Source organism: Balaenoptera ricei, chromosome 18 (genome assembly GCF_028023285.1).
Source record: "Balaenoptera ricei isolate mBalRic1 chromosome 18, mBalRic1.hap2, whole genome shotgun sequence".
Taxonomy (NCBI): Eukaryota; Metazoa; Chordata; class Mammalia; order Artiodactyla; family Balaenopteridae; genus Balaenoptera; species Balaenoptera ricei.
The window spans coordinates 9,752,556-9,776,493 of record NC_082656.1 but is presented as its reverse complement, the minus strand read 5'-3'; the positions used below and the strand labels follow the sequence as shown (position 1 = coordinate 9,776,493).

Here is a 23,938-nt window from a genome sequence, read left to right as displayed (position 1 = left end):
GTTTAACTGGCATTCCCAGTGTCAGGAGTTATCACGCAAAGTCTTCTACAGGCATGATCCCTGCTTCTCTTCCTAATGTGCTGTAACTCCAGGAATTAAGAGAAATGTAGCTCTTCGGAAGTTCCCTTGTATAGATTTCTAGTTTCTCTTTAATTAAAACATTTAATAATACAAAGCTGGTGCAAAAATTGGCAGGTCCATTAAACTGTCAAGCGTGGCAAAATGGTTGTTCAATGTTCTGTCTTTTTCTGTGGCTCGCACACAATCTGACAAATGGAACGATAAAGAAACGTGGAGCTCCTGTGTTTACTTAAGTAGGCTGCAGAGATGAAAAAGAACTCTCCTCAGTGTGCTGACTGGAACATAATTGCTGACAGAATAGCAGCTACAGGAACAATAAGGTAGAAAAGTCAGGTCTTAGGAAAAGTGACTGAAAGCTTGCCTATCGGTAGCCTGGCATTCCTTTATTTTTTATTATTCCACAAAGAGAACATAAATGGGGATCATGCTAGCTTTTTAAATAGTTCAATTCCTTCCCCCTCTTATTTATTCCTTCCTTCTTTCCTACCTTCCTTTCTTTCTTCCTAAACCACACTAAGTATCCTGTGTTAACAACCTAGTGTTGTAAACACATACACACATTCACAAATGCACATATACACGACACGACATAGTTTCTTCCTTGTATATTAGTATTATTTACAGAAATATAGTACCATACATCTCTGCAGCTAGATTTTTGTCACTCAATAATACTTCATAGAAATCCTAACCAACTGTACAGACTTTGCTATAGTATATCCTTTTTAATGGCTGCATAATATCCTAGGAAATTTTTTTAATATTTTCTTTTGAAGATTGATTCAACCATTCTTCTATGGTGATTCACTTTGTTTCAGAATTTTAACTGTATGAATAATGCTGTAATAAACATCATGGTACATATATTTTTATGAAATTATTATGTATTTTTATTTCTTTGGAATAGCTTCTCAGGAATGAGACTGGTGGATCAAAGTATATGCGAATTTTTATTCTCAGAAGATATTGCCATACTGCAATTAATATTTAACTTGTAGAGTACGACAGTACCTTTTCCTGTGCATCCTTACCTCTAAAGAGTGTGATGGTGTTATGTTCTATTATATTTTTATTAAATACATGGTTATAAAGGGATAATGCATTGTTACTTTGATTTGCATTTCTTTGATTACTGATAATTTTGAGTATCCATATGTTTATGGCCATTATATCCACTTTTGGATAAATTATCCATTCGTATTTATTTTCTATTATTTGTTGCCATTAGTAAGAACTCTTAGTATTTTAAAGATATTAACTTTGTTTTAATCATCTGTGATGCAAATATATTTTTAACTATACAATTTCTCATTGACGTTGTTTAAATCTTCTATAGCTTTTGGTTCCTTGTCTTGGTTAAGAACAGTCTCCACAAACCCTAAACTGTATGTACAGGCTCCTAGATTTTCTTCTGTAATTTAAGTCATTCATTCATCTATCTATTCATTGATTTATTTTTACACTTAATTTTTTGCTCTGAAGTCTTCAGTTATCTGGAATGTATTTCTATAAATGCTGAGAGATGTGTACATTTCCATTTTCTTCCAGCTGCATGGTCAATTGAGCCAGCACCTTCCAGCTCACACTGAATTAAAGTATCAACTTCATAATAGATTAAAATAGTGTATATTTTGGAATCTATACCAAGACTTTTCATTCAATTCCTCTACCATGTTTATTTATTTTAAAAACCAATGCCTTATTTATTTGATTATAGTGGCTTTATAGTACGCTTTAATATCTGCACTCACTAGTCTTCTTTGTATACATTTTATTCTTGGGCTTTTTATTTTTCCAAATAAGCTTTAAGATCTTTTTATATTGTTTTTAAATGCTATGATTCTATACAGTGGAGAAAAGACAGCCTCTTCAACAAGTGGTGCTGGGAAAACTGTACAGGTACATGTAAAGGTATGAAATTAGAACACTCCCTAACACCATACACAAAAATAAACTCAAAATGGATTAAAGACCTAAATGTAAGGCCAGACACTATAATATTCTTAGAGGAAAACATAGGCAGAACAGTCTATGACATAAATCACAGCAAGATCCTTTTTGACCCAACTCCTAGAGAAATGGAAATAAAAACAAAAATAAACAAATGGGACCTAATGAAACTTAAAAGCTTTTGCACAGCAAAGGAAACCATAAACAAGACCAAAAGACAACCCTCAGAATGGGAGAAAATATTTGCAAATGAAGCAACTGACAAAGGACTGATCTCCAAGATTTACAAGCAGCTCATGCAGCTCAATAACAAAAAAACAAACAACCCAATCCAAAAATGGGCAGAAGACCTAAATAGACATTTCTCCAAAGAAGATATACAGATTGCCAACAAACACATGAAAGGATGCTCAACATCATTAATCATTAGAGAATTGCAAATCAAAACTACAATGAGATATCATCTCACACTGGTCAGAATGGCCATCATCAAAAAATCTAGAAACAATAAATGCTGGAGAGGGTGTGGAGAAAAGGGAACCCTCTTGCACTGTTGGTGGGAATGTAAATTGATACAGCCACTATGGAGAACAGTATGGAGGTTCCTTAAAAAACTAAAAATAGAACTACCATACGACCCAGCGATCCCACTACTGGGCATATACCCTGAGAAAACCATAATTCAAAAAGACTCATGTACCAAAATGTTCATTGCAGCTCTATTTACAATAGCCAGGACATGGAAGCAACCTAAGTGTCCATCATTGGATGAATGGATAAAGAAGATGAGGCACATATATACAATGGAATATTACTCAGCCATAAAAAGAAACGAAATGGAGGTTATTTGTAGTGAGGCGGATGGAGTTAGAGTCTGTCATACAGAGTGAAGTAAGTCAGAAAGAGAAAAACAAATACAGTATGCTAACACATATATATGGAATCTAAGGAAAAAAAAAAAAAAAGGTCATGAAGAACCTAGTGGCAAGATGGGAATAAAGACACAGACCTACTAGAGAATGGACTTGAGGATATGGGGAGGGGGAGGGGTAAGATGTGACAGGGTGAGAGAGTGGCATGGACATATATACACTACCAAATATAAAATAGATAGCTAGTAGGAAGCAGCCGCATAGCACAGGGAGATCAGCTCGGTGCTTTGTGAACACCTAGAGGGGTGGGATAGGGAGGGTGGGAGGGAGAGAGACGCAAGAGGGAAGAGATATGGGAACATATGTATATGTATAACTGATTCACTTTGTTATAAAGCAGAAACTAACACACCATTGTAAAGCAATTATACGCCAATAAAGATGTTAAAAAAATGCTATGATTCTAATTGGAATTGCCATATATATAATTAATGTTAAATGTAAATATTATATGTACATGTATATAGTGAATTTTAGAAGCTCTAACATTTAAATTATTTTTAGTCTATACATCTAAGAACTTAGTATGATTTTCCATTTGTTTGAGTCTTGTTTTCAGGATGTAATAGTTGTCTTCCCACAGTATTTCTTTGCATTTTATTGTAACCACAGATTGATTTTTCCCATTTTCATGGTTAGGTCATTTCTGCTATTGATTGTTATATGTATTTTTATATCTATCTGTCTTACCAATTCAAGTATTTTTTCCTTATGTCTCTTGGGTTTTCCAGGAATATAATATCATCGCGAAAAAGAGTTTTATCCTTTCTTTTTCAATGTTTATACAAATTATTTTACTATCTTTTCTCACTGCATTTGCTAGAACTTTTAAAACAATGTTGAATAATAATGGCAAGAACAAGCAATCTTATCTAGTTCCTGGTCATAATTAAAGTAATTTTAGTGGTCTGCTATTTAAAATAATGTTTACCAGTGTTTTGTAGTCTTTATCATCTTACAAATGTTCCTCCTGTACATATTTTCCTGAAGTTCTTATTAAGGATAGCTGCCAAATGTTTATCAAGATGGCTTTTCGACATCTATTGACATGTTAATTTACTTTTCTGCTTTAATTTGTTGGTGTAATGAATCATATTGCTTGATTTCCTGATACCAATGCAACCTTGCATTCTTGCAATAAACTCTACTTGGCCATAGTTTATTAGTCAGTTAATATTCAATACATTGTTGGATTATTGTAGCTAATATCACATTTAGAATTTTCTGCATCTAGTGTACTATTGGTCTTTTTGCAGTACTATTTTTATCAGGTTGCAGTAATAAGATTGGCCTCATAAATACAATGAGAACTTGTCTGTCTTCTTCTATAGTCTTAAATAATTTAAATTACATCAGAAATGCTTGCCCTCTAAGGTTAAATAGTGTTCAGCTATGCAATGATCAAATCCTGTTAACTTTTTCAACAATACATTTTTAATTTCTTTTCTAATCTCTCCTATGGTGCTCAAACTATTCAAAATTTCTACTTCTTCAATGAATTTTAAAAATTCATATTTTCCTAAGAAATCAACAATGTTTTCTAGATTTCTAAATTACTTTACTGAGATTAAGACTTTCTGTGTGGTCAAGAACATGATCAACTATTTTTGTAAATGTTACATGGACACTACAAAACTATATGTTCTTTGGGAGTCAATAAATAAATAAATTTGTGTTTAATAAATAGAAATTTATTGAATCCATCTTGTACACACTAGCTATAGGTTTAGGAGAAATATGCTAACTTTCTACCTCTGTCCCTTTGCTCATCTTGAAACTTTTTTTATAAAGGTGTTCACCACACCTGTCCCCAGTGTCTGGGTAACTTGTATTTATGCATAGGTCTCAGTTTTATGTCACTTCCCCCAGGAAGTCCTCCTTCATAGCCTATACTCAGTTGGGGAACAGATTCATGATACAAAGAACATTTTCTTCTTGGCACTTGTCATATTGGTCATTATGTTGTTATTTGTATAAGTAATAAAGCAATATCTTTCTTATGATCTAATAACTTCCACGAGGATTGAATAATGTTTGCTTTATCTTATCGGCAAAACATAGTTAAACACAATAGAGTTTAACTGGCACACAGTAGGCATGCAATATATATTTCTTATATGAATGAATGAATGAATGAATAAATGAATGGTCTGTTAATCAGAGGAGATATAAATTAAGGAACCATCACTGGCAGTTTTCCACTGTGTGGTTGGAAACCCAGGCTGCCACATCACGGAACCTTGAAGCAGACATGCAAGAAAGAAGCAGAGTTGAGAGATGGAGGAAAAGAAAATTTCCCAGCTCACAACAGCACATCAGTCCCTCTTTAAAGTTTGGATCGGAGGCCCAACTTCATCCCAGTCCTTGGGTTCCTGAGACGTGCTGTAGCCTTGTAATTCCACTTTTTGCTGAAGCTAAAAACAAAACCAGATTTCCTTAGTTTTTTCCTAATGTCCATTTCCTGTCCCAGGATCCCATCCGGGACACCACATAACATTTTTTTTAACATCTTTATTGGAGTATAATTGCTTTACAATGGTGTGTTAGTTTCAGCTTTATAACAAAGTGAATCAGTTATACATATACATATGTCCTCATATCTCTTCCCTCTTGCGCCTACCTCCCTCCCACCCTCCCTATCCCACCCCTCTAGGTGGTCACAAAGCACAGAGCTAATCTCCCTGTGCTATGCGGCTGCTTCCCACTAGCTATCTATTTTACGTTTGGTAGTGTATATATGTCCATGCCACTCTCTCACTTTGTCCCAGCTTACCCTTCCCCCTCCCCATGTCCTCAAGTCCATTCTCTACGTCGGTGGCTTTATTCCTGTCCTGCCTCTAGGTTCTTCAGAAGCTTTTTTAAGATTCCATATAGGTGTTAGCATACGGTATTTGTTTTTCTCTTTCTGACTTAACTTCACTCTGTATGACAGTCTCTAGGTCCATCCACTTCACTACAAATAACTCAATTTCATTTCTTTTTATGGCTCAGTAATATCCCACTGTATATATGTGCTACATCTTCTTTATCGATTCATCTGTCAATGGACACTTAGGTTGCTTCCACATCCTGGCTATTGTAAATAGAGCTGCAATGAATATTGTGGTACATGACTCTTTTTGAATTATGGTTTACTCAGGATATATGCCCAGTAGTGGGATTGCTGGGTCGTATGGTAGTTCTATTTTTAGTTTTTTAAGGAACCTCCATACTGTTCTCCATAGTGGCTGTATCAATTTACATTCCTACCAACAGTGTAAGAGGGTTTCCTTTTCTCCACACCCTCTCCAGCATTTATTGTTTCTAGATTTTTTGATGATGGCCATTCTGACCGGTGTGAGGTGATACCTCATTGTAGTTTTGATTTGCATTTCTCTAATGATTAGTGATGTTGAGCATCCTTTCATGTGTTTGTTGGCAATCTGTATATCTTCTTTGGAGAAATGTCTCTTTAGGTCTTCTGCCCATTTTTGGATTGGGTTGTTGGTTTTTTTGATATTGAGCTGCATGACCTGCTTGTATATTTTGCTTCATTTGCAAATATTTTCTCCCATTCTGAGGGTTGTCTTTTCGTCTTGTTTATGGTTTCCTTTTCTGTGAAAAAGCTTTCAAGTTTCATTAGGTCCCATTTGTTTATTTTTGTTTTTATTTCCATTTCTCTAGGAGGTGGGTCAAAAAGGATCTTGCTGTGATTTATGTCATAGAGTGTTCTGCCTATGTTTTCCTCTAAGAGTTTGATAGTGTCTGGCCTTACATTTAGGTTTTTAATCCATTCTGAGTTTATTTTTGAGTATGGTGTTAGGGAGTGTTCTAATTTCATTCTTTTACATGTAGCTGTCCAATTTTCCCAGCACCACTTATTGAAGAGACTGTCTTTTCTCCATTGTATATCTTTGCCTCCTTTGTCATAGATTAGTTGACCGTAGGTGCGTGGGTTTATCTCTGGGCTTTCTATCTTGTTCCATTGATCTATGTTTCTGTTTTTGTGCCAGTACCATATTGTCTTGATTACTGTAGCTTTGTAGTATAGTCTGAAGTCAGGGAGTCTGATTCCTCCAGCTCCGTTTTTTTCCCTCAAGACCTCTTTGGCTATTCGGGGTCTTCTGTGTTTCCATACAAATTGTGAAATTTTTTGTTCTAGTTCTGTGAAAAATACCATTGGTAGTTTGACAGGGATTGCATTGAAACTGTAGATTGCATTGGGTAGTAGAGTCATTTTCACAATGTTGATTATTCCAATCCAAGAACATGGTATATCTCTCCATCTGTTTGTATCATCTTTAATTTCTTTCATGAGTGTCTTATAGTTTTCTGCATACAGGTCTTTTGTCTCCTTAGGTAGGTTTATTCCTAGGTATTTTATTCTTTTTGTTGCAATGGTAAATGGGAGTGTTTCCTTAATTTCTTCTTCCGATTTTTCATAATTAGTGTATAGGAATGCAGGAGGTTTCTGTGCATTAATTTTGTATCCTACTTTACCAGATTCATTGATTAGCTCTAGCAGTTTTCTGGTAGCATCTTTAGGATTCTTTACTTATAGTATCATGTCATCTGCAAACAGTGACAGGTTTACTTCTTCCTTTCTGATTTGGATTCCCTTTATCTCTTTTTCATCTCTGATTGCTGTGGCTAAAACTTCCAAACCTATGTTGAATAACAGTGGTGAGAGTGGGCAACCTTGTCTTGTTCCTGATCTTAGTGGAAATGGTTTCAGTTTTTCACCATTGAGAACGATGTTGGCTGTGGGTTTGTCATATATGGCCTTTATTATGTTGAGGTAAGTTCCCTCTATGCCTACATTCTGGAGGGTTTTTATCATAAATGGGTGTTGAATTTTGTCAAAAGCTTTATCTGCATCTATTGAGATGATCATATGGTTTTTCTCCTTCAATTTGTTAATATGGTTTATCACATTGATTGATTTGCATATATTGAAGAATCCTTGCATTCCTGGGATAAACCCCACTTGATCATGGTGTACAATCCTTTTAATGTGCTGTTGGACTCTGCTTGCTAGTATTTTGTTGAGGATTTTTGCACCTATGTTCGTCAGTGATATTGGCCTGTAGTTTTCGTTTTTTGTGATATCTTTGTCTGGTTTTGGTATCAGGGTGATGGTGGCCTCGTAGAATGAGTTCGGGAGTGTTCCTTCCTCTGCTATAATTTGGAAGAGTATGAGAAGCATAGGTTTTAGCTCTTCTCTAAATGTTTGATAGAATTCGCCTGTGAAGCCATCTGGTCCTAGGCTTTTGTTTGTTGCAAGATTTTTTTTTTTTAATTAATTTATTTATTTATTTATTTTTGGTTGCATTGGGTCTTCATTGCTGCGCGCGGGCTTTCTCTAGTTGCGGGAAGCAGGGGCCCCTCCCCATTGTGGTGTGCGGGCTTCTCACTGTGGTGCCCTCTCTTGTTGCGGAGCACGGACTCCAGGCGCACAGGCCTCAGTAGCTGTGGCTTGCGGGCTCTAGAGCGCAGGTTCAGTAGTTGTGTCACACAGGCTCAGTTGCTCCGGGGCATGTGGGATCCTCCCAGACCAGGGATCGAACCTGGGTCCCCCGCATTGGAAGGTGGATTCTCAACCACTGTGCCACCAGGGAAGTCCCTGTTGGAAGTTTTTAAATCACAGTTTCAATTTCAGTGGTTGTTATTGGTCTGTTTATATTTTCTATTTCTTCCTGGTTCGGTCTCAGAAGGTTGTGCTTTTCTAAGAATCTGTCCATTTCTTCCAGGTTGTCTATTTTATTGGCAGATAGTTGCTTGTAGTAATCTCTCACGATCCTTTGTATTTCTGCAGTGTCAGTTGTTACTTCTCTTTTTTCATTTCTAATTCTACTGATGTGAGTCTTCTCCCTTTTTTTTCTTGATGAGTCTGGCTAATGGTTTATCAATTTTGTTTATCTTCTCAAAGAACCAGCTTTTAGTTTTACTGATCTTTGCTATCGTTTCCTTCTTTTCTTTTTCATTTATTTCTTATCTGATATTTTTTTAATTCATTTATTTTTGGCTGCACTGGGTCTTTGTTGCTGTGCACAGGCTTTCTCTAGTTGCAGTGAGTGGGGGCTACTCTTCATTGCAGTGCGCGGGCTTCTCATTGTGGTGGCTTCTCTTGTTGTAGAGCAGTGGCTCTAGGCATGCAGGCTTCAGTAGTCGTAGCTTACAGGCTCTACAGCGCAGGCTCAGTAGTTGTGGCATGCAGGATTAGTTGCTCTGCAGCATGTGGGAACTTCTCGGACCAGGGCTCAAACCCGTGTCCCCTGCATTGGCAGGCGGATTCTTAACCACTGTGCCACCAGGGAAGCCCTGATCTGATGTTTATGATTTCTTTCCTTCTGCTAACTTTGAGGTTTTTTTGTTCTTCTTTCTCTAATTGTTTTAGGTGTAAGGTTAGGTTGTTTATTTGAGATGTTTCTTGTTTCTTGAGGTAGGATTGTATTGCTATAAACTTCCCTCTTAGAACCGCTTTTGCTGCATCCCATAGGTTTTGGGTTGTCGTGTTTTCATTGTCCTTTTTTTCTAGGTATTTTTGATTTCCTCTTTGATTTCTTCAGTGATCTCTTGGTTATTTAGTAACGTATTGTTTAGCCTCCATGTGTTTGTATTTTTTACAGTTTTTTTCCTGTAATTGATATCTAGTCTTATATCATTGTGGTCGGAAAAGATACTTGATAGGATTTCAATTTTCTTACATTTACCAAGGCTTGATTTGTGACCCAAGATATTATCCTGGAGAATGTTCCATGAGCACTTGAGAAAAAAGTGTATTCTGTGGTTTTTGGATGGAATGTCCTATAAATATCAATTAAGTCCATCTTGTTTAACGTGTCATTTAAAGCTTGTTTTTCCTTATTTATTTTCATTTTGGTTAATCTGTCCATTGGTGAAAGTGGGGTGTTAAAGTCCCCTACTATTATTGTGTTACTGTCGAGTTCCCCTTTTATGGGTGTTAGCACTTGCTGTATGTATTGAGGTGCTCCTATTTTGGGTGCATAAATATTTACGATTGTTATATCTTCTTCTTGGATTGATCCCTTGATCATTGTGTAGTGTCCTTCTTTGTCTCTTGTAATAGTCTTTATTTTAAAGTTGATTTTGTCTGATATGAGAATGGTTACTCCAGCTTTCTTTTGATTTCCATTTGCATGGAATATCTTTTTCCATCCCCTCACTTTCAGTCTGTATGTGTCCCTAGGTCTGAAGCACATATTCGGGTCTTGTTTTTGTATCCATTCAGCTAGTCTATGTCTTTTGGTTGGAGCATTTAATCCATTTACATTTAAGGTAATTATCAATATGTATGATCCTATTACCATTTTCTTAATTGTTTTGGGTTTGTTATTGTAGGTGTTTTCCTTCTCTTGTGTTTCCTGCCTAGAGAAGTTCCTTTAGCATTTGTTGTAAAGCTGGTTTGGTGGTGCTGAATTCTCTTAGCTTTTGCTTGTCTGTAAAGGTTTTAATTTCTCCGTTGAATCTGAATGAGATCCTTGCTGGGTAGAGTAATCTTGGTTGTAGGTTTTTCCCTTTCATCACTTTAAATATGTCCTGCCACACCCTTCTGGCTTCAGAGCTTCTGCTGAAAGATCAGCTGTTAACCGTATGCTCATTAGGGGGCTCTGGCTCACTCAGGCTCAGGGAGGGAGGGTACGGAATGCAGGGCGAGCCTGTGGCAGCAGAGGCCAGCATGACGTTGCAACAGCCTGAGGTGTGCCATGTGTTCTCCCAGGGAAGTTGTCCCTGGATCACGGGACCTGGGCAGTGGCAGGCTGCACAGGCTCCCAGGAGGGGAGGTGTGGAGTGACCTGTGCTTGCACACAGGCTTCTTGGTGGCTGCAGCAGCAGCCTTAGCGTCTTATGCCCGTCTCTGGTGTCCACACTATAGCTGTGGCTCACGCCCATCTCTGGAGGCTATTTAGCCGGTGCTCTGAATCCTCTATCCTTGTGCACCCTGAAACAATGGTCTCTCGACTCTTAGGCAGGTCCAGATTTCTTCCTGGACTCCCTCCCGGCTAGCTGTGGCGCACTAGCCCCCTTCAGGCCATGTTCACGCAGCCAACCCCAGTCCTCTCCCTGGGATCTGACCTCTGAAGCCCGAGCCTCAGCTCCCAGCCCACGCCCGCCCCGGCAGGTGAGCAGACAAGCCTCTCAGGCTGATGAGTGCTGGTCAGCACCAATCCTCTGTGTGGGAATCTCTTCACTTTGCCCTCTGCACCCCTGTTGCTGGGCTCTCCTCCATGGCTCCGAAGCTTCACCCCCGCCCCCTCCAACCCCCATCTCTGCCAGTGAAGGGGCTTCCTAGTGTGTGGAAACTTTTCCTCCTTCTCAGCTCCCTCCCAGAGGTGCAGGTCCCATCCCTATTTTTTGTCTCTGTTTTTTCTTTTTTCTTTTGCCCTACCCAGGTATGTGGGGAGTTTCTTGCCTTTTGGGAAGTCTGAGGTCTTCTGCCAGAGTTCAGTACGTGTTCTGTAGGAGTCGTTCCACATGTAGATGTATTTTTGATGTATTTGTGGGGAGGAAGGTGATCTCCACGTCTTACTCCTCCGCCATCTTGAAAGTCCTCCCACATTACATTTAGTTCTCATGTTCCTCAGGCTTCTCTCGGCTGTGAGCCTTTCTCAGACTTTCCTTGTTTTTAATGACCTCATTGTATATATTTTTGTAGTTTATTTTACTCCTTCTAATTTTATGTTCACTTTGTGTTCACTTTGTTGTCTCCTCTTTTTCCTTTTGCTATTTTTTGCTGGTTTTCATAAGTTTCTTTTCACTCTCTTTTTTCCTTTTGTTAGCGCTGTTGTTTTGTAACTTTCTATCCCATTAATGTTTGCCTCCCCTCTCTAGGACCTCATAAGAAAACATGTATTTCTGTAATACTTTTTAAAAATAAGATATAATTTGCTTCCTTCACCAATATAGTCTACACTAATAAGGTCAGTCTTTTAGAATATTTTCACTCCTCTTCTCAATTCTGCCCTTATCCAGACCAAGATAAAATCTTTGAAATGCTTTTCTTCATTACTTTTCTCCTCCTTCACCCCTAACTTGTAGATTTCTCTGAGATAGTTTAGTACTTTTCGTTCTAGATTATTATTAGAATTATCCTCACACAGTTCCTCTTTATTTTAAGAATTCTTCTTTGGGGTAGCTAGCATACTTTCCTGGTCTATTACTATCCATTTAAATTTAACTGTTTATGCATTGTCAAGCACTACCTCTTTTCCTCTTCATGTTCTCCTGTCTTTGGTGGTTGTGCTGGTAGAGGATGGTCGTGTGTTGGTTATGGTACAGTTGTTTGGTTGTATAGTCCTCCCTCTGGTAGTTTCTTCTGGCACCAATATGCACAAGTGATGTACTCTCTGGGTCACAGCACCACTCTCTCCTCCGTTCTGAAATGGGAATGACGTCTTAAGTGGATACAGGACCACGGGTTGCAGTTCATTTCTCTCAGATGCCATTCGCCACCTTCTATCTAAGGTGTTGCATATAAAACTATGCATGGCTGTCTGATTCTTTAAGCAGCTGGTTATTTCCATCTAGAAGTTAGTAATGGTTTCTCTTCATTCTTGGAGATGAAGAATTTTCCAGGCAAGCTTTGGTGACTTTTTTTCTCATCCTTTCTGCTTGGAACTTGGTGAAGAGTTTCAATTTGCACATTCAGGTCTTTCTTAATCTTGAGGACATTTTCTTCTTTTATTAGTTTAATTATTGCCTTTTCATCATCTGTTCCTTTTCTCCTCTCTGGATCTTCTTTTATTCACATGTTAGTTCTTCCAAATATATCCTCCAAAAGTCTTTTTTTTTCCTCATGATTGTTTTCTCCTTATATTTTTGCTGTATGTTTAAAAATATTACTTCCAGTTGAGTTTCTAGGCCAATAATGCAAGTCCCTACATTGACCTCTGCTCTCCTTCAATTCATTCATTAGCATTTTTAGTTCAAAAATCATGCAGAAAGCCTTTAAAAAATATAACTGACTACTCTTACATGTTTCTGTATTTTGGTTCGAGTTTTAATTCTTTCATTTTAGGGCCTGTCCTGTGTGTTCTCATTTTCCTCTCTCAGGCTCCTGGCCTCTTTCTGAACACTGGAGCTTAGGATCAGCTGTTGGAGTTCTTCAAATGACACCAGGGAACAGTGGTTCTCAAAGTGTGGTCTGTAGAGCTCTGGAGTCCCCAGGACTCTTTCAGGGGATCTACAAGGTCAAAACACTTTCATAATAATACTAACATGGTATGTGTCTTTCCCCCTGCATTGACATTTGCTCTGACAACTCAAAAGCAATGGTGGGTAAAACAGTTGCTTCCTTAGCATGAATCAAAGCAGTGTCACCAAAATGTATCAGTTGTCATCATCCCCTTCACCACCACATATGAGAAAATGAAGAATGGAAGCCTTGGGTAGTTTGTAAAGGTCTCATTGCAATAAAGGCAAAGCTGGGCTCACGTCCAGATCTCCAGCCCAGGCTCACAGACACCCGGCACTTCTGTGACCCCCCATCTCCTGAGTAAACCAGCTCTAATTCCAGAGAGAAGAAAAAGAGGATGAAAATAAAAATAAACATAAACTACAACCGTAATTTTCACAAGAGTAGTGACTAAGGAAAAAAACCAATCCGTTCTCCTCAGGTTTTTTCTTCTTTAAGGTCATTCAACACTTAATGTGCTCCTTTGGCAACCAGAAAAAAAGCACAAACTGCTTCTACACCCAGCCTTGCCCTCCAGACCCCGCAAGGTTCACCTGATCCCTCTGACTCCTCCCACCCAACCCTGAGCTGACCGTTCCCTCTGCTTTGGGCTGTATTTTTCATCAAGATAAAAAAGGAAGCTTGGACTCTTGGTAGAAAACCTTATCCTCCTTGTTATTCTATAATTTACTACTTTCTTCTGGGAGCAGGGATGCATACTTGAAGGACCCAGTGCAAAATGGCAATGAAAGCCCCTTGTTTAAAAAGCAAGAAAAAGTGCTATTAAAGGTGCTAAAACGTAAAGATTTTTCCTTTAGAAATATTTCGTTACTTTCAAAAGAGTAATGGGGTAATAGTGATACATGAGAAATAACATAAACTTAGAAATTTCCAAAATAATATTTTGGCATTATAATCTTATATAATGTAATAAATGATAATACTTTATTAATGTGACATTTTGATTGATCACAAGATTTCTTTTCTGGCTCACTTTTCTGAAAATGTTCTTATTAGATCATCAAAATCTATACTGTTAGCAACTTAATTTTTCGTAAATATAATTGAAAGCAATCTTGGTTGCTCTTGCAAATACAAGATTAGAAACACTTTTTGATAGTTTTCAATTTTGAGAAGTCTCTTTATGCATGTGCAACTGTTGTTGGAGCTATTAAGAGTAACTGATAGGCTGTGACAACACTGTTGGGATTATTTTGGGACATTATGATGGGATAAGTTTCTGATAAATTGTATCGAAATATAAATTTTATTACATCTAGAACTGCTGATTGTCAAGGAATAATTTTTCTAAAAGATTTCACTCTCTGTACAAATGTGTTTCGTGTGTCTGAAGTACACTTTGAATGTGAATTTATACGGTGTTATCTTAACGTTTCCTCTGACATTCCTCCAACTTGTAGAGTTGCCCATTGCTGCCTTTCGCATCTCCGCTGCCCGTGTGAGTATCACACTGGCCCATCAGCTTCCTCACAAAACACAAGTTCATAGACAAAATTATTTTAAGAATTTCAAAACAGTCGTAGAAGAACATTAAACCAAGCACAGGGCCCTTCTCAACACAGGCCCTGCCTGGGAATCCAGACACATAGCAATGGTGATTTCTGGTTTTGTACCCACTAGTGGTTTGGATTGGAGTGTTGAACGCACTTTTTATTGCCAATCTAGTAAGTAATTTGTCTTATAAATCTGCCATTTACAGTCTCTCCTTTTAGAGGTTTTCTACAGCTCTCTAAGCCAGCAATTATCTCTCTCCTTGTAAACCAGTTGGTACCTTTTCTAGGAAACCAACATGATCCTAACTCTAAATAGTCACTAATGACTTAAATTAGTTGCTGGCTCTTTCTGAGCCCCTAATTTTCCCAAGACTAATTAGCTCAGGCATAGGGAAGTTCTGGATTCATCCAGCCATTTAAAACATGATGGACATAAATTCAGTCCATACCATAATTCAGAGTGCAGGTTCTCGAACAATCCTGCCTGTTCAAATCCTCCACTTTCCTACCGTGAGCCTTTGGCATGTCATTAACCTCTGTAAGTCTCAGTTTTCTCATTTACAAAACAGGAATAACAGCATACCTTTAAAGATAGGGTGTGACAAATGTTTATTATTACTGTTCAATTCTAGATAAGTGGGGCTCAGTCTCTTAGCTGATAGCAGTGATGTCCCTAAGAGAACAAAAGTGCTAGCTTTGACTAGCAAATTTTTTCGGTAAAATATAGACGATGTTCACTACTGCTTTCTGAAGGAGTCCACAAGGGAGCAGAAACAGAATCCAGTTCAGTAAGGCCACTCAGAAAGTACGGCTGGGTGAAGCTGCTGCAGGATCCGCTGAGTGTGTGGAGGGGATGTGTGTGGGTGTGTGGGTGTGTGAGCGTGAGTCTGTATGGGAGCCGTCCTGTGCTTACTTGAAAGCAGGCTTTGAGTGTCCATGTATACAACCAACAAACACACATGGCTTTTGTCTGATGTCTGGGATTGCTCCTCTGGGTTACATGGCAGCTGTCAGCAAAGCTCCAACGCGACAACACTCATAAGTAATATAGAACAGAGCATCTCCTCTTACCCACACAAGACAAAGAACAGACATTTTATATGGAGTCAGTTTTTTTTTTAACTGGGATGAGGCTTTTCCAACACCTGATGTTTGGTCATGAATTTGAAGCATAAGCCAACAGCAGGGTTTGGTAAAAAGGAATTCTGAATTTAAAAAGAAATTTACAATTAAGTGTTTTCAGCTTTACCAGTATGTACTAAAAGGGTAATCAATCAGGTTTGATTAATCAACCCTATATACCAATAGATAGGCATCAAGTAAAAAAATTAATTTCCTCCCTGATGGACTTTATAAAAGTGTGACCTATTACAAGGAAATTAAATCATCAAAAAGATGAAATTAAAACATTTCATTAGATTCTCCCATGAGATTTGTGTTATAGACGATCTGCAGGTGTCTCTACGGCTGAACGAGTGGCCTCTGGAAACGGCCACCATGCCTGCATCCTTCCCACCCTCCCCCTCCACTTGATGAGCCTCTTCTGACCTCCCAGCCAGCACTAGGGCTGGCTGTTTAAGGTTGCCCCATACGGTGCGTAATTCACCTTCCCTGTCTTCACTGCCAGCTGTCTTAGTCAAGGTCCCATCAAAACCTGCACAAGGAAAAGAAGAACCACTTTGAGATTTTACAGCAGAGGGAACGTCATGCAAAGAGTTGGTTCCAGGGGCCTTGGAAGAGCTGAGAAGCCAACAGGGGATGGAGAGGAAAGCTAGCAAGTAGCAACAGCGGGCATCCATGGCCTCCTCTGAGCTACAGGACAAAGGAGAGAGTGTTTCTGGACCCCAGGGGCCAGGGTCACCTGGGAGAGGCTGGAAGGCCCACCCAGTGGGCACTGAGGCAATGTAAGAGATGCAGGGCGACATCCCAGACCAATTAAGCTGGAACCCCTGCAAATGGGGCCAGGCATCAGTGGTTTTTAAAACTCCCCAGGTGATTCCAATGCACAACCAGGCATGAGAACCCCAGCTTAAAGCATCTAGTAGAATCTGCATTCTTACAACTGCATCTGCCCCACACTGAGCAGACGTGGGGAAAAGTGCTGCTGACATACCATTGCTCAAAGTCCCGAAGCAGAGACCAAAGACACCGCTAAATCGGGACGCCAAGCTGCTCTAAGATACCCTAAAAGGAATATCCAAGAACTGGATTTGATTTATAGAATTTTGCTTCATAGGTAAACTTCAGTAACTGCTGTCTAACATATACTATTTTAAAGAGCCATCCTCTGTTTACTGAAAAAATTGATTAGATATCACAGTGTGCCTATTACAGTAAACCATTAGCTAGCACAATTGATGCACAAGGCATTTCCAATATACGTAACCTAACTAAAATAGAACATCCTACTTAATAATTCTATTAACGTGCACATATTAAGTGCGTGCTAATTATTTTTGAATGCACTAATAATCAAAGGAAGATTAGTGTTCAGTGTGATATTATTGTGATTTTTAATTGTATTTTAATTATTTTCAAATGGATAATCCATGATGATGCATACAAAGAATCTGTTAACTAGAAATAAACATCTTAATATGATCTTCTTTTAAATAACTGAGAAGATATTTCAAGATTTTGTACAGCCCTCGGGTAATCACTATGAACACCAATTATCGTCATAAACATTGCTAAAGAGAAGTCTGACTAGCAAAACTCCAGGTAATGAGTTCAACTGAGCCTTGGTAACTGGAAAAAAAAGAGTGAACTCTTTTTAAAGAACGCATCTATAATGCGTTTCATTAAGCATTTATTCACACAAGAAATGTTTCTTAAGCAATTAATATAGATTCTAGGGAATAACAAGACAAATAAGATGAGGTCCCTTCCTCAGAGCACTTTAGAATCTAATGGAAGCGATTAGACAATCACACAAGTCCCGGTAAGAGGTAGTAGTTGCTGATTCTAACGTTCAGTGAGGTTGAGGGTGAACAGCCCAGAGGACATGAGAAGGGAGACTTGAGAGCAAATGTCAGCTGATTGTGGGGAGTAGGGACACACATTAAATGTATTTGAAGAAAGAAGCGACCGAATCAAAATGGCACTTGATGTACAGAATGGACACATGCCAGGAAACCATTTAGGATTACTGGAAAAATCAAAGTGAAAGGTTCAAAGAAAACAATAGCAGCAAGTATCCAAATGAAGCATGGATGCTAGAAATATCAGAACGAAAAAACCCCATAGAATTTCATGCCTGAATGTCTCCAAGGGCTGACTGAAGAAAATTAAGGAAACAGAGGAAGGGCTCCTTTGAAGGAAAAGATAATGAATATTCCTCTTCAGATATATCTGGTTGAAGACTAGAGAGACATCCAACAAGAGACATCCAGCATGAATGCACTGAGAACACTCACTGTTTGCAAAGTCGTTTTATGATGATTTCGTCATTGTGTAATTGTATCCAGAAATAAAACACTCACTTGTCATTCATAATACAAAATGTTGTGAACAAAATTACAAATTCCTGTGTTAACACGATATTCTTAATGACTTTCAAAAACAACAGTTCAAGTCATCTTTATATGCATCAAATATATACTGTTTCCACTTCACTTTAATAAAATCATGATGGTGAATCATGATGATGTTGTCCAGCCTTTTAGGTTGATGTTGAAGAGTACCAGATCCAACTGTTCAAAAGCCCATCATATAAACAGTTATGATCCTTGGTGGACTTCATAGATTTGTGCTTCACTGCCAGAGCTGGAGAGATTGCTGAGCTGTTAGAGATTATATTTTGCAACTGTATTGCAGTTGGGTTGAAAGTAGCCCCACAGTTTGCTTTCTAAGCACTACAGCGTTTCATTGACTCTTCCCTTTCTTTCTCTATTTAGCAGTGATGGGCAGGAAGTCATCACTTCATCCTAACAATGAGTAAAAAGCTGAACAGACTGAAAAATCAACAATTCTTCTTGGATCCATAAAAGAGGATAGGACACAGGGCAAACTGCTGCCCTCAACTGGAGAAACAGACAAATATAGGGAGTTGGGGCTTACCCAAGTAGAGACTCATGAATGGAAACCACCTCAGGAATCAGTGCCAGGGAGGAAAACCTGAAATGTAATTCATGAATTGCCAGAGGCTCAGTGTGGACAACTCTGAGAGTTAAAAACTCCAGGGGAACCCAGTCATCAGAGAAAAGAAACTATTTTGAAATATGCCAGAGCACTCTGTTCTTAAAAAACCTGCCCTCAGGAGAAACTAGTTGAACAGAGCCTAACTTACTCGGATATTATCAGAGCCTATCTGACCTGGGGGAAGGGAAATACCCAAATCCAGTCAGTTCTAGCTTTCCACAAGGGAGAATGGAAATACCCAACTCCATCTCATGCTATCCATCCTGTCCCACCTAAGATAGGAGAAAGAACTGAGGAATGCTATGAAGTTCACAGCCCAAAGGCACAGACTCACTGAAAGACTGAGACCTAACCATAGGCTAGAGAATGCTTCCTGTTCCCCCACACCTCACCCTCACATTACTAAAGACCTAGTTACAGCAGTTTCTTTTACCCAGTACAGCATGTCCAGTTACCAAGAAAAAATTACAAGATCTACCAAAAGGCAAAAAACATAATTTGAAAAGACAGAGCAAGCATCAGAACCAGACATGGAAGGGATTTTGGAATTTTGGAATTATCAATAACCTACCTAAGGAGGCAAAAGACCTGTACTCTGAAAACTACAAGATGTTAATGAAAGAAATCAGAGATGACACAAACATATGGAAAGATATACCATGTTCTTGGATTGGAAGAATCAATAATGTCAAAATAAGCATACTGCCCAAGGCAATCTACAGATTCAACGCAATGCCTATCAAATTACCAGTGGCATTTTTCACAGAACTAGAACAAATTTTTTTTTTTAATTTGTATGGAAACACAAAAGACCCCAAATATCCAAAGCAAGCCTGAGAAAGAAAAACAGAGCTGGAGGAATCAGGCTCCTTGACTTCAAACTATACTACAAAGTTACAGCAATCAAAACAGTATGTTACTGGCACAAAAACAGAAATATAGATCAATGGACTAGGATAGGAAGTCCAGAAATAAACCCACACATCTATGGTCAATTACTCTATGACAAAGGAGGCAAGAATATACAATGGAGAAAAGACAGCCTCTTCAATAAGTGGTGCTGGAAAAACTGGACAGCTACATGCAAAAGAATGAAATTAGAACATTCTCTTACACCACATACAAAAATAAACTCAAAATGGATTAAAGACCTAAATGTAAGACTGGGTACTATAAAACTCTTAGAGGAAAACACAGGCAGAAGACTCTTTGACATCAATTGCAGCAATATCTTTTTGGATCCACCTCCTACAGTAATGAAAATAAAAACAAAAACAAACAAATGGGACCTAATTAAACTTAAAATAATTTGAAAAGATACATGCACCCCAATCTTCACTGCAGCACTATTTGCAATAGCCAAGACATGGAAGCAACCTAAATGTCCATTGACAGAGGAATGGATAAAGAAGATATGGAACATATATACAATGGAATATTACTCAGCCATAAAAAGAATGTAATAATGCCATTTTCAGCAATGTGGATGGACCTAAAGATTATCATACTAAGTGAACTAAGTCAGACAGAGAAAGACAGATATCATATGATATCACTTATATGTGGAATCTAAAAAGATGATACAAATGAACTTATTTACAAAACAGACTCACAGACTTTGAAAACAAAAGTATGGTTACCAAAGGTGAAGCCGGGGGAGGGATAAATTAGGAGTTTGGGGTTCTTACTAACTAGCTTAACAGGTGTTGGAGAGGAGGCTCCTCTATGGTTGTTTGAGGGATGGATATAGTTTGGGATTAACATATACACACTACTATATATAGAATAGATAATCAACAATGACCTACTGCATAGCATAGGAGACTACTCAATATTCTGTAATAACATATATGGGAAAAGAATCTGAAAAAGAATGGATATATGTGTATGTATATGTATAACTGAACCACTCTGCTGTACACCTGAAACTAACACAACATTGTAAATCAACTACACCCCAAGATAAAATAAAAATTAAATCTAAAAAAAACAATTTGAAGAGACAGAGTAAGCATCATTTGTATCATCTTTTTAGATTCTTTCCTTAACCGTGTCCAGTCTACTTTATAAGTAGACTTGTAGATGGGCTTATAGCCCATCAGAGGCACTCTTCATTTCTGTTACAGTGCTTTTGATTTCTAGCATTTCTTTTTGGTTCCTTCTTAGGAGTTCCATCTCTCTGCTTACATTGCCCATCTGTCCTTGTGTGCTGTCTTCTTTCTCCACTAGAGTCCTTAGCATATTAATCATAGTTGTTTTAAATTCCTGGTCTGATAATTCCAAAATTCCTGATCCTCCTTGCTTTGCTTGATGGCTATGACACCCTGGCCTCCTTATGTAGTCCAATCTCAATCCCCTATTGTAACAGTCATGACCCCTAGTCATTTGTCTTTAATAAGGTCTTCCTTACTATTAAAAAATAAATAAAAATAAAAAATAAAGTTGGAGAGATGCTGTTGTTTTGTTCTGTTTTTGTTTTTGCTTTTTGGAGGTTTCTATTAAGATATCCTCAAGCTCAGAGATTTCTGCTTCCCATGGTAATCACCTGGGAGCTTTAAAAATTACCACTGCCTGGATCCCACCCCAAGAGAATCTGATTTAATCAGTCTGGGGATTTTTAAAAGCTCCCACATGATTCTAATGTGTAACCAAGGTTAAAACCTACTGGTCTTGATTAACTCCATCTCTCTACAGACAAGAACAATAAGACTCTGCGGCCTTGGTGACTTGCTCCAGGTTATAAAGCAAATTTGAGAGCAGACCTAGAAATCAGAAAATCCCAGTCTGGTTTGGGGCTGCCGACACTGTGGTAGAGCCCTTCCCTTCCACAACTGAGGCCTCTGTCCCCACGTTGAGGAGCCGGCATAATCCTTGCTCCCCAGAGCCTTTCATTCACCTGCTCCTGTTCCTCATCTTAGGAATGTTCTGGCTTTCTGGACACACCTTAATGCCTCTCTCACAATTTTCATCTACGTTTTGCATCCCTCCCCTCCTCCACTGGGCCCACTCTCGTAAGCCCCGAATCGTTCCCAGACTTTCCAGCCTCCTTGTAAATGCTCTTCTCCGTACCCTGGACTAACATTCTCTAGACATCATCACCTCTAATGGCGTTGCTTCTCCACACAGCCCTCCTGATACAAACCGAAAATGCTTCATCTTGAATTCTGACATTCCAGGTTCTGGTTCTGTCCTCTTGTCCTTCGATCTTCCTCACCTTCTTGCACCCGCTGAATCTGGCCTTGACCACACTCTTCCATGTAACCCCATGGCTGTCAATGAACACCTGTCAGAATGTCTTGTGGGAGCCCCCTTGCCAAACCTCAGGTGCTGCAGCCCTCTCCCCAAGGGCACTTCAGAGAGTGGCGACTGAAGCCCTCTCCCCAAGGGCACTTCAGAGAGTGGCGACTGAAAGAAAAGGCCTGGTCATCTGCATTTTGAAATCACACCCCTCAATCCTGAGGCCCTGCCCCACCACGGGCTCTCCCCAGAACTGCAAGGCTTTCATGTGCTTCCAGGCTTCCCTCATCTCAGCCCTTCGTGTCTATGAACCACTGCCACTGAGTCCCCAGCACTGCGGGAAGCTTGCTGCTCTGATCTTGTCAGTCTGATGGCTCAGTAACCCCCACTGTGTTTGTTTTGCTGGCTTGATAGATCCATGACAGGCACAAAAAAAATAAGGACATTTTAGAATGGTACGAATTTGGAAGAAAATCTGGTTCATTCTTTATCGTGTTGTCCTTTACTAATGGAATATTTTCACCTGACCCGTCAATCTTTAGCTCTAATTATATCTCCATTTCACTGCTCCGTGGCTTACCACTACTGTCCCTGTTCATTGAAATGTTTTGTCTTGAAGCCTTTGGGCTACTTACCAGAGACTCATAATACCCATAATTTAAAGAGGAAAAAAAAAAGTTATAAAGCCTTCATGTCTTAAATGCAACAGCATGGCCTTGAAACACTATAGAACTTGCAGTCTAATAACTTAAAACTAAATTAGCTAAAGCTTTGATTCACATGCATTTGGAGATCAAAACAGGCTGAAATGCCGTAGGCAACATTTATGCTTAGGGCCATAATTAGACAACTGCTACAATATTGAAAAAAAACCAGAATTTTACAAACTAATCAACTGAGACTTTAAAAAAGAAAAACATGTCAGCTTATTCCAGCAGTTTATTAAGGGGCAATGTTTCAGTTGCAAATAATTTATATCATATACATAAGCTCATTTAAAATTAATTAGTTTTACCATAAATAAGCATATTGAAGATTCTACCAAAATCAGAAACTCTACCAAAGATTTTTGAATCACATAAAAATTTACTTAATGGGCCTTCAGTTATTTACCAATAACAAATACACAAATTTCAGTGTTTTGCCTGTGTCATTAGATTATTTTAAAAGAGCAGATGGTACAACACACTGATATAGAAACACCTCTTGCCAAATTATCTTCAGGATTCTATCAATCCAACATTTGTAAAATTGGAATCCAAGAAAATACTCTAGTATTGATACGATTAAGTACATGTGGGGGTTGATTTTTTGTTTGTTTGTTTGGTTTTACCAAGGACGTTCTATGAAGATGTATATTCAAAGCCACAAATAAAATAACTAAAGGGCTTCTGGGTGAATTATTTGACTGTAATAGGCCCTGGTTTTATGTTACTGAGCTCTAAAAATCTGATTAACAAGAAATCACATGCACGTTAAGAGTAAGTGATATCAGTCTGGAAAAAAAATACTTCTAGGGTAGGTGCTTTATTTATTGAATACTTACTATGTTACTCCCGTTTCACAGATGAGGAAACTGAGGCTCAGCAAATTTTTGAACATGGGTCTTGCTGACTCTTTTTCCTAAGCCTTTCTGAATCCATTAATGTGTAGGTTGAAATGTTTTTCTTCTCTAACCTATTGGATCAAAAAAGGGGCTGAATATCAGTCACCAAGTCTCTGCTGGTGTGTAGCAATCATGTCGTGAAATGGGATTTCACCATATTTTAGGTGTCCTGTCACAGTAGTTATTGGCATTTGCACTTTACTCAAGGTTCCTTGTGGTTTTTCTTGACCTCTTTCTCTTGGATATCAAACAATGGGTATTTACCACAAAGGTATGAAACAAAAACGGTCCAGGAAATGCACTA

The 23,938-nt window shown here is 38.6% G+C and overlaps 1 protein-coding gene across 14 annotated transcripts in view; it reads right to left on the bottom strand.

The window, feature by feature from the left end:
* KL (klotho) overlaps positions 1 to 23,938 on the bottom strand; it is a 110,058-nt gene that overhangs the window by 37,105 nt on the left and 49,015 nt on the right. For all 14 annotated transcript variants that reach the window (XR_009498835.1, XR_009498838.1, XR_009498844.1 and 11 more), the window contains exon 8: positions 23,575 to 23,705. The gene's annotated coding sequence lies outside the window, so the exon portion shown is untranslated. The remainder of the gene's footprint in view (positions 1 to 23,574; positions 23,706 to 23,938) is intronic.